Here is a 16,129-nt window from a genome sequence, read left to right on the forward strand (position 1 = left end):
ATCTTTTTTCTCGTCTCCTTTGTCCGGTCTTTCTCTTCTTCTTGATTCGATATTCAGAAAGTGAAACAAAGCATTGAAGTCGAAAACAAGAGCAAATCCATGTGTTCCCTGATTGTAGGTGAAATAGATTGAAGTTTTGTTGGAGAAAATTAATATTTACAAATTATTTTAAAGTTTTTCTACGGCATTGAATCGCATTTTTATTTATTCCATCACTTTTTCTAATATAATCGTGTTTGCAAACGAAAATACCTACAACTAACTCATCGGACCACTCATAGGCGCATATTAATCGTAGCACTTGATTGATAAGCGTTAAAGTAATGTCCGTTTTCAGGTCTTCGAATCGCAACGTTCACAAAGAGCGAGAATGAAGCAACGCAGTAGCTTCTGAAGTTTAAAAGCTTCACGAAGAAATTAAACAGATCGCTTCCGCGTCACTTTCTTTTAAATGACGAACTTGTAGCTTGCGTGTACAGCTCTACGATAAGAAGAACGATGTACAGTCTATATCTTGTTTCTCTTCACATTTAATTTGAAATCGACATTTTGCTTTCGTTAATGGAAAGCGTCAACCTTCATTTTACAACTGGGACACGTGAACGTGAAAGAAAAAAACGGTGCAAAAATGCAACCGTTCATTATAGCGTATTGCATACATATCGACCTTGTGTGCGGCTTAATGTAATGCAAACGCTACTGTCTTGTTTTACTGACATTATTTTCTACTTTATTTTATGTATTTTGTTAATAGTTACGAAACTGTAGCGAAAGCCGAATAGTTGATTCTTGAGTTCTTCAAACTTTCGAACTCAACCAGTTTCAAATTTTAGCTAAAATTTTAAATTAATTGGAAATTAGATAGCAATGTATCATGGCTTACATGAAACTGATAATGCCGATTGCTTTTGAAAAGTAAGACAAATTTAATTTTTTTTGTTTATTAAACCTATTTACCTTCAAAAAATATTATTTATTAACAGTTTGTCCCGGTGGCAAATGTTTATAGTGCGCAATATCACAATAATTGAAGAAAACTGTCAACATCAGTTGAGTCTCGGGTCAACTTCAAACTTCTCAAAACTTATCTTTACTTAAAACTTAGTACGAAAAGGTTTTTGCACTATGTGAAAAAAGAGGTCGAAAAAAGGAAAGTTTGCTTGCCTAATGTGGCGAAACCATGCCATACGAAAAAGTGAAACTAGTACGACGTCAATCCTCCATTAATAGCCTCTCCAACAATGTGCAGGTTATGTTCAGTTTTTCTTGTTAACATTTTTTATGGGCAATATTTAACACAATATAGGCTAATGTATAAGCAATATTTGAAAGACCACTTGGGCAAACAATGCTTTGTGAAAAGATGAAAGTAGGTCGGCGTGAATCCTCCATTGTTAATCTTTCGAACGGGATCAAATATTTGAATCCTTTTTAGACTTTTTTTAACAAAATTCTGTTAACGGCGTACCAGAGCTGTCTTAAAAAGTTTTGGTTTGTGTCTTTGCTATTTATATCTAAATATAACTTCACATCCTCGAACTGCACTGAAGTATTTTATATATTTCTTTAGCGATCAATCGATTTAACTGCACTATGACTGAACAATTTCAAATCTATTTCTCCGCGTCTGCGGCATTAAATGTTATTTCTCTTTATTATTATTGTAATATTTAATAACGTTAAAAGAGTGTTTTTTAATTTTACCATCCAAAGATGAATATATAATAATTTTATCTATCCATTCGTAACAAGAAGGCAGAGGTGTTTGTCTTCGCCATAAGCCTTTTGCAAGTGTAAAGCTTTCCAAAATCCTTGTAAATAATTTTTAAAATTTTTTAAATTTCAAAAAGAAACTGTTACCACTACTGCTTATGCATATCATTCGAAATTTTTGGATTTTTGATGTGAAATGTTCATAAAAATCGTGTGATGAGACTTTGAAAAAAGCATGTCGAAAACTCACTATATAGTTGCATGTTTTCAATGCCTGTAAGGTAAACATAAGCATTTTTGTACTTATCATCGAAAGAAACCTCAGGAACTCTGATCGGGGTCAAACTATTGAAGGAATTCAGACATGTCTGTCCGGTCTTTCTCGTCATCTATGTATTGTCTACCAGTCGAAAAAATGAATCTATACTCTTGAACTTTGGCAAAAGCATTGACAGCTCTTGCACACAGATTGATAGTAAAAATGGTTCAAATCATGTTTTGCTCATTCTTTCTAGACTATAAAGCAGGCATGGCAACAATTTCCAGACATATTCTACAAAGTCAATATTATAAGATATGAAAATTTAGTCTTCGTTTTTCCTTTTCTTTTTTTTGTTAAAGTGCTGGGTAGAAAAGATTCGGTTATAGCCGCGTGCAATTTTCTTACATATTTTGTTTTCAAATATATTTACGCAAGCGTTTATTTACAAAGCACTTGTTTCACAAATGTGTATAGTGATTATTAACTGATTTAAATAAATTCCAATCGCGCGAAAGAAAAAAAAAATGATTTGTAATCGTTCGAGTATGTATGAATTTTTTTCAAGCATCGAAAAGATAAATTCAATATAAGACGGAACTTTAGTGCTCTGCATTACTTTTTTTTTTCCAATAGTTAAACTATTGGTGAGGTCTATGAATATGGCTGCCTTTGTAGCGTTCATATCAAAAAAATTAATTTTCAACTATCGAAGGACAATAAAAAGGACAAATTATAAATGTGACAGACAAAGAGCCTAATCAACATTTAGCAATGGAAAAATTTGAACGTTTGTTAAGATTAATTGATATCAAGAATTAGAGAAACTTTTCTTAAAACTAACCGTTAGCCGAAACGTCAGATTCAGTTATGAAAGCCTAATAGTACGTGTTTCGGAACAAATCTCAAATATTTGTCATCTCAAGCGAATAGAGAAAAATAGTGCAAAGGGAAATAAATGATGTCATAATATATCGTCAAGTCAAATGGTACTTTCTCACAATTAAAATTTAACACTAGAACTACCGATGTTCCGCATAAAATTGTTTCTATCAAAAGGGATCGTTTTGAATCCCCTATATTTGTCGACTTGTCACAGTCGTGAAAAGAAAGGTACCAGGCTAGAGTTTGGTACAAACATTTCTTGATCGATGAAGAAGACAATGTTGAAAATATGGTTGCGATCTGCCAGCACACATGCACATCATAAGCTTTGGAAAAAAAAATGCTATAATAATTTTTTCATATTTACGTATATAACTTCCCGTCCGGTATAGAGAAATTTCAGAAAACCTCCTACCTTAATGTACTTCAAATCAACGCCCACAATGAATAATAATAATTTTAATTCCAATTTATTATGTACTTAACAAGATAACGCATGTCGCTGCATCTTTAACAGAGAAAAACAAATTTAACTTCTTTCTAAACAGATTTAAAATCGTGAAAAACAATCCCCTAAAGAAAAGTTTGAATTTTTTTTGCCCATTCGACAGGTACTTTTGTATAAATTCCCGTGATATAGGCGAATATGGGTGACGGGTGGACTTTCCAGTTTGGCCGCACCAGAGTCTCAATTTTGGGTTTTCTTCCATATCCATTTCTCGCTAACATATCAAGTTCAGAAAAATGTTAAAAATAGTTCCCATAAGCAAAATTTGAATATGTTTAGTTTGTTTGGAAGGTAGTCTCCAACTAGAACTTAATTGTAAATATTTAACAGAGCTTTGTTAAGGCGTTTACAGAGTTGGGTTAACGAATATGGTAGGTGTCTTTGCTAGTTAAATTCGAATTTATTTTTACACCCTTAATAAAATTTTAATTCGAATTTGCGTTCAACTCATTTCCTATTGGGTGAAACGACTATTTTTGGATTGAAGATGAAAATGAGGCTGATGAAAATTTCGGTGACAGGTGTTTAGAAATATCTTCACAGGATTGAATGTTACAGACAAAAATATGAAAAAGATCGCGGCTATTTTTCGAGGCTATTTCACTTCATTCCATATTGCGGACGAGCATATAAACAGATCGCGCCCAATTCCTCACTTCACATTCTTAATCAATCAAGAAACGTTTATGCTAAATGTCAGTTTTATATTTATATTGTGGCAAGTGAACAAAATGTCAAAACGATCTCATTTATTGGAAACAGATACATGTCATAGGCACGTCGAAGACAAGACCACGCACGAGGGAATTATTTACAAATACTTAAAGGCCTTTCTTTTAATTAAATAAACGTCCCCAGTAAGTTTTCGAACATTACATGCTTTGTAGACGTTTTTTAAAAGATCGAAAATTAAAGAGGCTGAAAATGACGTACTCGGTAGTTCTAGTGTTAAAGGACTTGATAAACACTTTCATAAATTTTTACATCACAATCGACTATACATTATAGTTGATTGCCATTTTGAGATAAACATTCGATTTCGTTTAGGCGTCGTGCATTTCTTCTTCTTTCTCTTCCAACGATCGAGATACGGACAAATACGGCATAATTTGGCCAGAAATTTAGGTTGTTCGACTTTTGCCTCGGTTTCAAGTTTTCCTCTCTTCTAGCTTTATGAATATAATAACAAAAGTTACTTAAACAACGATCGTCATTACATAAGCTTGACCGCCCTATAGCACAGAATATTAATAAAAACAAGTTTTCACACATGTAGCATTAAATCATTTTATCTTATCTTAAAATGGTTTTATCACGAAATTTTATACAAAAAGTGATTTTATCTACGTACTGCTCTACAATGAAAAAAATAAATAAATAAATGAAAGAGAAACCATTCAACCATTGACAAAAAGTAATCAAATTAAAATCTTAACATTGAATCTAAAAATAAAAGACACAATTTTGCAAGTAATCGCTTAAAAAAAGGTGACAATGAACAGAAAAAAATAAAAATAAAATTGAAAGCAAGACCAAAGCACTAAACATCAACGAAAAACTAAACGTTTGAATCATATTTCAATCCGCGATACCCACAGTATGGGAGAAAACGCACTCTATCCAAAGACGTTTAACACATTCCCGTAAATGCACGATAACTCAAAGCATGTATTTTGAATATTAAATCGTTTTATTACATTCTTCTTTCTGACTGAGTATCTTCAAGCGATTCCACTCCTTAATATACCTGCCATCAGGTAAACAAAGCAGGCTGCCAAAGTTTCGTTGTCGGGCGTAATAAAACACCAAGAATTAATAACCGTAAGATTTTCAAAAATCAATTTTTTTCGACCTTCTGGGGCACGTAGAAAAAAAATCCTAGAAATTTTGTGCTTTTTCCGGGCGAGACCGCTTCCACACTATGCAAAGCTCCTGAAAGAACAAATCTTTTCAATTAACACCGTTCTCAAGCAAAAATACTTTAGCGCAATTTCGCGGAAACAGCCGCTGGGCAGAAGCGAAGTTTTTCTGCCAAGAAATTGCAAAGTTGCGATGAAGTTCTCGATTTTGATAAGGAATTCGGCATGTATTTTGATCAGCAACTGAAAATGATTAAATAATACGGAGCATCAATGTACACAACGCTTCAATTTGATGATTTTGACCTTTCTCTCTATAAAATAATAATTTTCCATTTAGCATTATTGAGTCGTACAGTGTATGCAGACGTTAATCAGGGAACGATCTGCAGTCGAAGCCTACCAAGCACTTTTAAAAGCTGCTCCATCATTTCCCAATTGCCGGTTTTGGCTTCAACCTGTTTAAAACTGAAATGACATTGACATCGAAGACAAAGAACGGCCTGGAGAGCAAGAAAAGTTCTAAGACAATGAGTGCAATGACTTATTGGACAAAAATCCCGCTCAAACTCTCAGAGAACTGTCGAACAGCTTAGCAATTGATGAATCAATAGTTTGTAGACGTTTACACGCGAAGGGAAAAATCCGAAAGGCGAAAAGATGGTTTTCCATACGAATTGTCTGGAAACGCCATTTCGAAATCGCGATTTGAAAAAGGTTTCCTGCGACAATCCCAACCGCAAAAGTTCATGGAGAACCAGAAGAGCCCTTCACATCGACGTCGAAGCGGAACATTCATGGCCACAAGGTTTTGCTGTGCGTATGGCGAGATCAACAAGGTGTAGTATATTACCAGCCGCCACAACCGAATGAAACTGATACTGATACTGATTTACCTGTTTACCGACGTTAAGTGAACAAATTGAGCTATGTATTGCTGCAAAAAAGGACAGCAACCAGGTTAACAGACGCAACATAATCCTCTTGCATGACAACGCCCAGCTACACGTTGCAAGAGTTATCAGAGATGCACTGTTGCAGCTCGAATGAGAAGTTCTGCCGCAGCCAGCTTACTAACCTGATCTAGCGCCTTCTGATTACAACTTGTTCAGATTGATGCAGTATGGCTGTCTTGGCTGCCACGCAGTTTCGAAGTGCTGACAAAGTGCGAAAATGGGTCGATGATTAGATCGCTGACAAACCAACATCAATCTTTCGACACGGTATCGTCCTCTTGCGCGAAAGATGGGAAAGAGCTGTAGAAAATTGTGGAAAATATTTTGATCAATGCGGCTTTGTATTTTCCTCAATAAACGCTTTTTTCAAGTGCAAAAATGATTCGAATACATGCAAGCACGCATTGCATTTTCTTGCCGTCTTCTCATCATATCGAAACATGTAAACTATAAAACCTTCGATTCTCTCCTTGTCAGACGCGGCAAAATAGCCATCTCATCATCATCAAGCAAAAAGAAAACGAGGGAGAATATTTGAGCTATGGATGGCTCTGAAATCCAGATTGATAAAAACAAGTAATAAAAAATGTACATAGAAAAAGAAAGTTGTGTGTAACGCACGTTAACACGTTAAACGCGTTTATCTCGGAACACACTTCTTGAAATCGTCAAGCAGCATAACGCCAACAAATTATTCTTTTTTTCATTCGAATTTATATTGCGTTTCCAAACAAATATTCTGTAGTGGCACGTGTAAGATTTTTTGGATATAAGTTAATTCAAACATTTTTTATTATTAAACGGAGTACTTTTCTTTGATCGAAATTGCACTTTTTCACCAAAACATCCGCCAATTACACAAAATTGAATGTTGTGAAAAAAGCCTATATGTTCCCCCAGACATAGGAATGTGGGTTAAATGATTTTTCTTTTAATTTAAATTTTGACCAGCTGTGCTGCTTGCCACAAAGTCCCTTAAACTGAATATATATATCTTCACAGAATAGCTGCTGTGTTGTCATTAGTTGGAACATTTTTCAAATATAATTTTTTTTCGAATACTTAAAGCTACGCTCAGCTAGCTATTCTGCAACTTTTCCTTCTATCCAAAAAAATTACGGACAAAAACGCTTTTTCTCTATGACATCTTTGGCCGTTTTGTTTGAATCGTAGCTACCAATCAATGCAAGAAATTAATTTTAATCACTCAAATGCACGTTTCATCCGAATCTACTGACGCCCAACTTGTCAATAGCTTCTTCTTAATATCTAAATCATTTGTTCGGTTCTCAGGTACTCAACCCTTTAGCATATGCGTCAATTTATTTTGAAAATTTCTAGTGATATACACGAAGTAGTTGGAAATAGTTTCTGTAGGCAACCATAACTGGATAATAATTGTATATTTACAATGAATTTACGTCCGCGAACGTGCTAAGATACCTATACCTATAGCTGCACTTAAATGAACCGGAGAGACAAGCTATCAAGGCAAATCATGAGCACAATTAACGATTTGTGGGATCATTGGCAAATTTCGAATGTTCTAAAGGCAAGCGAAACCAACTCAGTCACAACTAAAAGTTTCTTGACTGTTGCAGCACAAGGATCGCCACCGCTTTGACTATATCGTCCAATAATCTCATCGTTTTCTTTTAAATAATATTCAACCGATGTATATTCTAGAAATCCATTCCATTCCATTCTTAACTAACGGAAAAAGAAGACCAAAAACATCACTTTTGTCCCATGTTGTCATAAAAGAAAGCGGTGTCTATTCTTCTTATATTGGATAGGTCGAAAAGTCACTTCTTAGATCACAACAAAACATGACTTTCTTGTAGTGACATTTCACATCACCATGAGCGGTCGAATTTAGTAAATTTGACCTCTCAGCATTCTCACGAGTTGTTATTCGGCCGCTTGCATCAATGAATGCCTTTATTTTATCGCAATCAACTCCAACTGGCCTCCCCGATCAAAATCGCAGTATGAAAATTTTGCAAACCAGTTTTGACACCAGCGTTCTGTCCATACGTATTCTCCATACACATCGAATCATTTCTTTCTTACTTCAACTATATTTCTACCTTTTGCATAGTGAAAAATAAGTCGCAAATAAGTATAACATATAAAGGTAAATGTCGGCCACGCTTGCTATATTATAGACTGATAAGAAAATTTTAAGGAAATTTCCATATTCGCTCTCCCTCTCTTTCTCTTTTTCTCTCTTCCTCTTTCTGTATTATATAAAATACTTAGTAATGATCAAGCAAGTAAGAGAAAACAACGTTCCTTTTAAGTTTGACACCAAAGCAAATCGGCCAGACTTCCTTCATTTGTAAGTGAGGTGGCATTATAGTCGGACAACAATATATTCTTTGTATGCTTTTCACAATTACCTTTAGCAAATTTCGAATTGATGTTATTAAGGCATACATCGCAAAAGCTTTGCATTCCGTTGACGACTTCGAAGCCGCTATTCACAGGCGGCGGTGAATTCGTAGCTTACCACGATCTTTTAAAGGACGAGGTTGCAAATCATTACTTATGTGGAGTCGTCAATCTAAGAGACAATACTATGGCTTGTGAATCACTTTGCAAGTCTCTCCGGGTTCCATTTGAGGCCGATTAATGCTTTCAAAGCTTTGTTAAAATTGCATCGATTACGACTTTAAAGTCAAACTTGAGAAAGATACGATGGAAGGAATATTGGACGAGAGTATTATATTAACTGAAGCCCATCGAATTACAAATGCTCTCCCAATCTACTCTATTGATTCGTCTCAATTGAATGTGAATCACTTAATCTACTTTCTTTTACCCAGGGACCAAACGAGCTGAAATAAGTTCAGATTCCTATACCATCTATTTGGTAGACGACCATAGATTAGGACCATAAATGTTCTGCCATTTTTATTGCGAAGCTTTGTCAATGGAAATCAATTACTAGTAAATCCAATCTGAAGAAATTGAACTGTCTTTCTCAGCTTTTGCTCTACGCAAACAGACCAAAGGCATTCTTCTTGACCGTGAGTTAACGGCAAGTTCGATGAGTATTTTTTAAGTTGTTTATTCAAAGTGAAATCCTTCATCTTCTCAAAATACTATATAAGCGGAACATCACGTGTGACATGTTTCTTAGATTCTATATAAGTCTTTTTTATATTCTTTAGAATTTACAATCGAAAAAGGAATAAATAAAAAAAGAGCAAAAAAATTCAATGGGCGCCAGTATGTCTCTTGTCTGTTGTTTCATTAATTAAACTGTGTGCTGTAACCTTAATACAGTCATACGATCATGATGTGGGTTATAATGTCGTCGTCGTCGTCGTCGTCGTCGAACCCCAAGTAAGCCAAGAAAAACACAATCAATGTCGGTCCTATAAATAATTTATTTAATTGGAATGTATACAAGTATATAAACAAGTGGACACATAAACACACAAACACACAAACATTTCTACTATCTAAAAATATCAGTGATTCGTTTGTTTGACCATAAAATAAAATACGAGTATTTTAAATGTGTTTATGTAAATTTTATCTTTATATGCGCTTGTTTGTCTTTACTAGTGTTCCTAACATACTTTATATAGATTTATTATATTATAGTGGCGTTTAAAGGAATTTATTAATATTGTTTATGTTATTTTATCAAAACAAGTCTCAATTGTTTACAACACCGCCTCTGACATGCGAATATTTGTTTAAGTTAAACAAAACCAAAATTCAAAAAAAAAAAACAAAAAAAAAAAAAAAAAAAAAAAAAAAAAAAACAAAACATATGTAAACGTTTCTAAATGTGTTACGATACATATACCATTTCTATGCACTGCACAAGAGATGACAATAATAAAAACTAAGTCAGAGAATAGATGAAATGCAATCTCATCGTGCTTCCTTTATTCCCAAAACGCATGGCCTAGTTGCACTATTTTCTCATAGAGATGATAAAATACACTTTTCCAAGTCATATAACTGAGATTCCGCAAACACAGACGATTTCACTGTCATAAGAAGATAATTAAAAATAGTTTCCCAACCACTGCGATAACATTTACATACGAGGTCAACGTGAAAAAGTTTCTTTATTAAAAAAGGGCACACATAACAGCCATAAACATTTTTCATATGCAAAGGTATAAATATAAATCAGGCGATGTCAAATCTAGTTGCTAGAAATAGCTACTACATGGCCACATCTTGATATATTCCCGGCTTGGCGAAATATAATATATTTTGCAGTCAGAAAAGTGATGAAAGTGAGAGAGTGAAACGAAGATCATTATATATATAGAAAGATCCGCTCCTAATCCCTTGATTTTAAAGACAAATATATCTAATGTAATTTAGGAGTCAATAAATAACAAATAGATAATAAAAGTGGATAAGGGTCGCGACTACGAATTAGTTAGTGCTCATGGCTTCAAATGTCAGCGCGGTTTCTTCACATTTCGTCAGCGCTTGCTCGGAAACGATATAACCATAATTTACCAATTGGGCAACGCATCCACTTGGCTACAGTCATTCCATATCTCTTTCTCATTTTTGTGCTTTTTTCTAAACATCACCTTGTCACTAATGGTTGGTCATATGAAAAAAAATAAAAAGAAAAAAGGACAACTATGCACTTGTCAGTGAAAAACACTGAAGCCAGTTTTCATTTTATTATGTATTTAGATCGCGGATGGGATGGGAGATATCTTTTGGTCAACGGGTCAATTTTAATCTTCATATCACTGCGGGACCCAGACAAAGTCCGATTATCAACGCACATACAATCCACTTGCAGCGTTGCTATGTGCGAGCAAATTAATTTATTTGACATTCTAAACGTAGCGGGACGGACACTCCACAATACCACAGGCCGGTGGTTGCTCATACCTTATTTAGACGATATCTTTTCGATCGATTGTTCTCTTTGCGTGTGTTTTGTCACCTTATTTCGCCGGATAAATAGCATAAAATATGATTGGATGCCTACGTTATAGTTGAGCCTTTCAGAAAGTTTGCGGCCAGCTGTGAAACCACACACTTATTATACCCTACGGATGATGTATCCTCCTTTTATTAGTGATTCTCAATCGATTTAGGTTTGTCCGTCCATCAGTCTGTCAGTCTAGTGTATGTCTATATATATTTATGTGGAACCTAGGCTTCATAATTTTTGCAATATTTTACACCCACATTTGCTGAATTGTGAATATGTTTTGGCTAAGCACGTAGATTGAGAATGGACTGACCCACAACATTGTTATTCTCCACTGAGACGCCCGATATAAAAATTAATTGCAACACATTTGCACCGCGTTTGTCTGTTTGTTGAATCCAATCACGAAGCACGTCTTCATATGGCGACAATTCTCCATTTCTCCATTTCTCCGAAGAACAAATAATACGTTCTTTGCCAAAAGAAAGTAACTTAACGAAAGTTTGAAACAAGATAATAATTGGCACTTTATCGAGAGAATAAATAAAGAATGGTATTGTGACATGATGGTGTGTGCATCTTATACTACGGTTATAATGTTTTTACTTATTTATAAGTTTTATAATGAATAAATCGTTTTTTTTAATATTTTTTATTTATATTTGTATATAAATGTCGATAGATGTACATGTAAATGTTGTATAGAAGTTTCTTTCAACTCTCAGAATGAGCAAAATTTTAATAATTCATGTTAACAAAATTAAAAAGTCAGACAAGAAATTCTATTACAATAATGAAGACAGAATATGTTAAATATACAAACTTCTTGTATATAAAAAAGAAGAGAATATTGTAATACTAGTACACAAACAATATGAAGTCATGGGTCATAACATATTTATTCTCCAATGCATTCATTCTTCATGAAGTTGAATGCATCAATTTTCCCTCCTTCCAGTGATTGCCTTTACTCATCTTCTTAGCTGGTGTAACTTTCAAGCCAGAATAAAATCTGAATTGATAGGGTAACCGATAGGTAATCAATCCTGTTATATGAGGGGCATTTTTGTCATGAATGAGTCTTTCCTAGTCAAGTCTTTTATTCATAAACTTCTTTAGTCGGTTCTGAACTCCTAGAATTATTCTACTAAAAATTAATAAATGACTAGAATTGCTTTTGAATCTCAAAAAAGTTGTTGCCATACCTCTCTTACGGTTTTAAGCATATTGATCTGAGTTTGATGATGAGCAGCTGGGACGGAATTACTCCTTCGATTTGTAAACACGATTCTATTCGGGTTGTTTGAATCGAATTTAACTACGGCACGCCCCCAATATTGCTCAAGATCGAACATATTTCTCGAATTTAGATCTGCATGGCTTTAAGTAATTTAATCGCAGATAACAGGCCATTTTTCATTCCCAGAGAGTTTATAATTCCTGGACATCGAGGACGAATTACAAGCATATAAAGTAACATTGTCCTTTACGGTCGTATCGATACATTATCTGTTAAATAAATCTCTCATCATTTTACACAATTTATCAAGTTTTCCATTTTCTCAAAGCACAACCAGTCCACTTTTCTGTCTACTTTGGCAAACAGGCAGTCTTCAAATGAACCGAGTAGTCACGTGAGGTACAACAGCTACTTACGCTAACATAACATTTACTGCTGACATATCTACGCCGCAGTTGGACTGCAGGAAAAGTTTATAGAATGCCGCCATGTATTATGTTTGTCAATAAATCCCCTATAGATATCGTTTTTAACAAAAAATCGATTTTAATTTTAAAAAGTGGAAACACTCAGTCGATATCAGTTAAAATTTTATATATGTGGTCGCTTTCCAGTTCCATATTTTGTTGAAAGTAGGAACACTAATCCGGCGAAAAGAACAATTTGTCTGTGGTTTACTTAGTTAAACGGTTTCGTACGAAATCTGTAATGCCGAACGCAGTGGCCGCCAAAAATGACAACTACACCCCTCTCGAATGCTCTAAACCTGAATTTATAAGTAGCAAAAGTAAAGACATCAAAAGGTAATGTATTCACTGCTTTACATGAGAATTTTGGCATGAAAATGTGGTTTGCGAAATGAGTACCGCGTTTACTCAGGGTAGAATACGAGGCACACGTCACATTCTCCAGATCTAATCGAAGTATCGAATTGTTAGGGAAGCATCGGACTGATTGGGCTACTCTTGCAGGAGACAATTTGGACGAACATTCCAAAACGGAAGGTCTCTTTCCTTCTTAATTTCGATAAGTAAGTAACCGTATGTGTAATCTTATGTTAAAGTAAAACTTATGTTTTACTGGCTTAATTGAAATTCAGTGTTTGCAAAAAATTTTTCGCTTAAATTTCCAAGTCTTCCCTAAACACTATAAATATTATTTTTATTGTACAAATCTTTAACGACAAGTTCCAGCCCAACGTTGGATTTCTATTTTTCCTTACCTATATTGCGATCTTGGAATAATTTTCAACAATAATTTTATTGTTAACACTTAAACATAGGCTTAGTAACCTTCTCGGACATTATTGTTCGTCTTATTGACATCTTTCCTTCCGTCCCGAAGCAAAGATACTAAAGGAAGCTAAACAAGCAACGCCGAACGTTAGACACCGTACACCACTTCGCCTACCACAATCAATTACACGTTTCCTTAACAATGCACAAAAGATTATACATTATTTTTGTCGAAATGTATAATTTTCACGAAAGCCTTCACATTGTGGGATACTCGTAACGTCAAACTTAATTTTTCGTTATTTTCCAATCGCTAACCAAACACAAATTAGCCTTTGTCGCCATAGAAGTGCCTAAAAATGGGCTAAAAAATAGTTCTCTTTGGTCGAAATTCCCTATCGTTAGTTCACTGGGATGAAAACTTTTTATCACAAAAAATGAGAAATTACGTTTTTTGGCAGATAAAAGCTTATCTTTCATTAGAGCTCTTATAAGGGTTGAGGACCAACAAATACACCTACGTGGTCAAAATATGGTAAGGTTAACTTTGATGTCAAATTATTATTGCGAACGAGTATTCATCGAGAAGAATTAAAACTTAGGCCTTTTTATTATATAAATGTTCAGTTTCCGTAGGCAAGGGGTTGAAGAAAGTGCTGTAACCGATCAAAAATTCTCACACCAAATTTAGAACGCCGAAATCTCATAACTGTTTCGGTCCGGAACACACCACTTCGAGTAGAAGGTATCATTTTGAAAAGTTCTTGTATGAATAACTGTATTCAGCAAAGTGGGAGTAGGCCATTTAAGGATGGGCCTTGGTCCATTAGAGTGCTTTCACTTACTTTTTGTTATTTCTGTGACATGTTCTATCAAGAAGTGCACAAAACCCATTAAATTGCACTTCAGAAACTAATAAATTATGAAAAGCTATTTTCAAAGCCGTCAGTTGGCTTAGTGTTGAGTTTATATAGACAAATTGCTTACTCACTTCTCTCTCTCTCTCTCTATTCACCAGAGATTGTAAATTACATGCCTGCTTGCCATTAGAAATATTATCGAAGACTTTGAATTCTGAATAATTTAATTTCATTTAAAATAACTATGTTTGTATATACGCACGCTTTCATGCATAGATTGGTAAATGCATGCATGAATGCCTTTGTCTAATATATTTGAATAAGACGCAGAGTGCGTTTATTTTTCGCTCTCCTCAACCACTTGGATACACTACATCAATTACATATGTAAACATCAAATAATAATTGTAAACCAATAAATGCTTACATATATGGAATCGAGGTGGCATACCAGTGATAATGCATTAGTGGATAGCATTTGATTTGTATTCAGCTATAGCAACAGCAAGAATATTGATTTGAATAATTTTCGTCCCGCGAAATTTGCAAAAAATTTCATTTTCTGTATGATAAGTTGATAAGCCAATGTTATACCAAAGTAACGTGCAAATGCGAGTAAACGTATTTTTGAGGTGAAATTCGAAATATTGCAACAACAGCAAGAATAATATCAAAATAGCCGGTGACATCATTTATAGTAATCGCCAATTTTAGAATTAAATAAAATGCGAATATAATGGCAATAACAACAACAGCAAAGAGAGCAACAAAAACAACGTTGTTTTGACAAAATAGCACAAGTGTCAATACAAATACGAACAACGACGATATGTAGAAGAAAACAAAAGTGAATTGATCGACAAATATTAAATCGGAACGAATACACCCCGCTTGGAGATATCCACGAAAATTATGCAAATACAAATTTCATCTGGCGACGAAATATGTCATCAATTTGTAAGATTATAATGGATGGCTATATATTACTTTTCGAAAATTCATTTTGAAAAATTTAAAGAGAAATTTTGTTGAGAAATTCCTTTGGTTAAAAAATATTCATAAGATATATAAAAACAGCAAGCCTCGCATAGCAACGGTGTTTGATGTCAAAGTCTCAAATATGCCTGCCATGCCTGGGTTCATTCGCTCAGAGTTGTGTTAGATCTGTCAAATGGGTGCAAAGCAAATGTAGTCATCGGAAAGTCATGAGACTTTTATAAGCCATTGATCAGTTCTTTAGCAAATGTAGAATAATTGCTCTCCACCTGTTCACACAGCTGTGTCAAAGCTTTATATCTAATTATAAATAAAGGCGTGAAGTTATATTTAAATATATCCGCCTGGGCGGCCGAGTAGGCAAGAGTCTCGACTAGTAACTCAATGGTCGTGCGTTCAAATCTCAAGTACGGTAGAGTTTTTAATAAAGCCGAAGGCCTTAGATGCTGGTGCTTTAAGATTTTAACCTTAGAAATTATTCTCTGGCTAAATTTATAATAATAAATATAATAATAATAATAATATATTGGGGAAAAAGAAATCCATTATTTGATACTGATAGATTTCTCGTAAAGTATCGATCAAACAATTTCAGATTTATGCTCGTTGGAAAGGTGACATTTCGCAGTAAAAAAAATTCTTTTGCTGTTTTTTGTTTGGTGCATTCAGTTGTGAGTTACAGCGT

The 16,129-nt window shown here is 34.4% G+C and overlaps 1 protein-coding gene across 10 annotated transcripts in view; it reads right to left on the reverse strand.

Annotated features, from left to right (window-relative positions):
• Window positions 1-16,129, reverse strand: part of LOC119641154 (dystrobrevin beta) — a 44,959-nt gene that overhangs the window by 22,433 nt on the left and 6,397 nt on the right. The window contains exon 1 of one of the 10 annotated variants that reach the window (XM_038039655.1): window positions 6,303-6,325. The exons of the other annotated variants lie outside the window; for them this stretch is intronic. The gene's annotated coding sequence lies outside the window, so the exon portion shown is untranslated. Of the gene's footprint in view, window positions 1-6,302; window positions 6,326-16,129 lie in introns of those variants that run through there. 10 annotated transcript variants of the gene reach the window in all.

This window comes from Glossina fuscipes, unplaced genomic scaffold, assembly GCF_014805625.2.
Source record: "Glossina fuscipes isolate IAEA_lab_2018 unplaced genomic scaffold, Yale_Gfus_2 147, whole genome shotgun sequence".
Classification (NCBI taxonomy): Eukaryota; Metazoa; Arthropoda; class Insecta; order Diptera; family Glossinidae; genus Glossina; species Glossina fuscipes.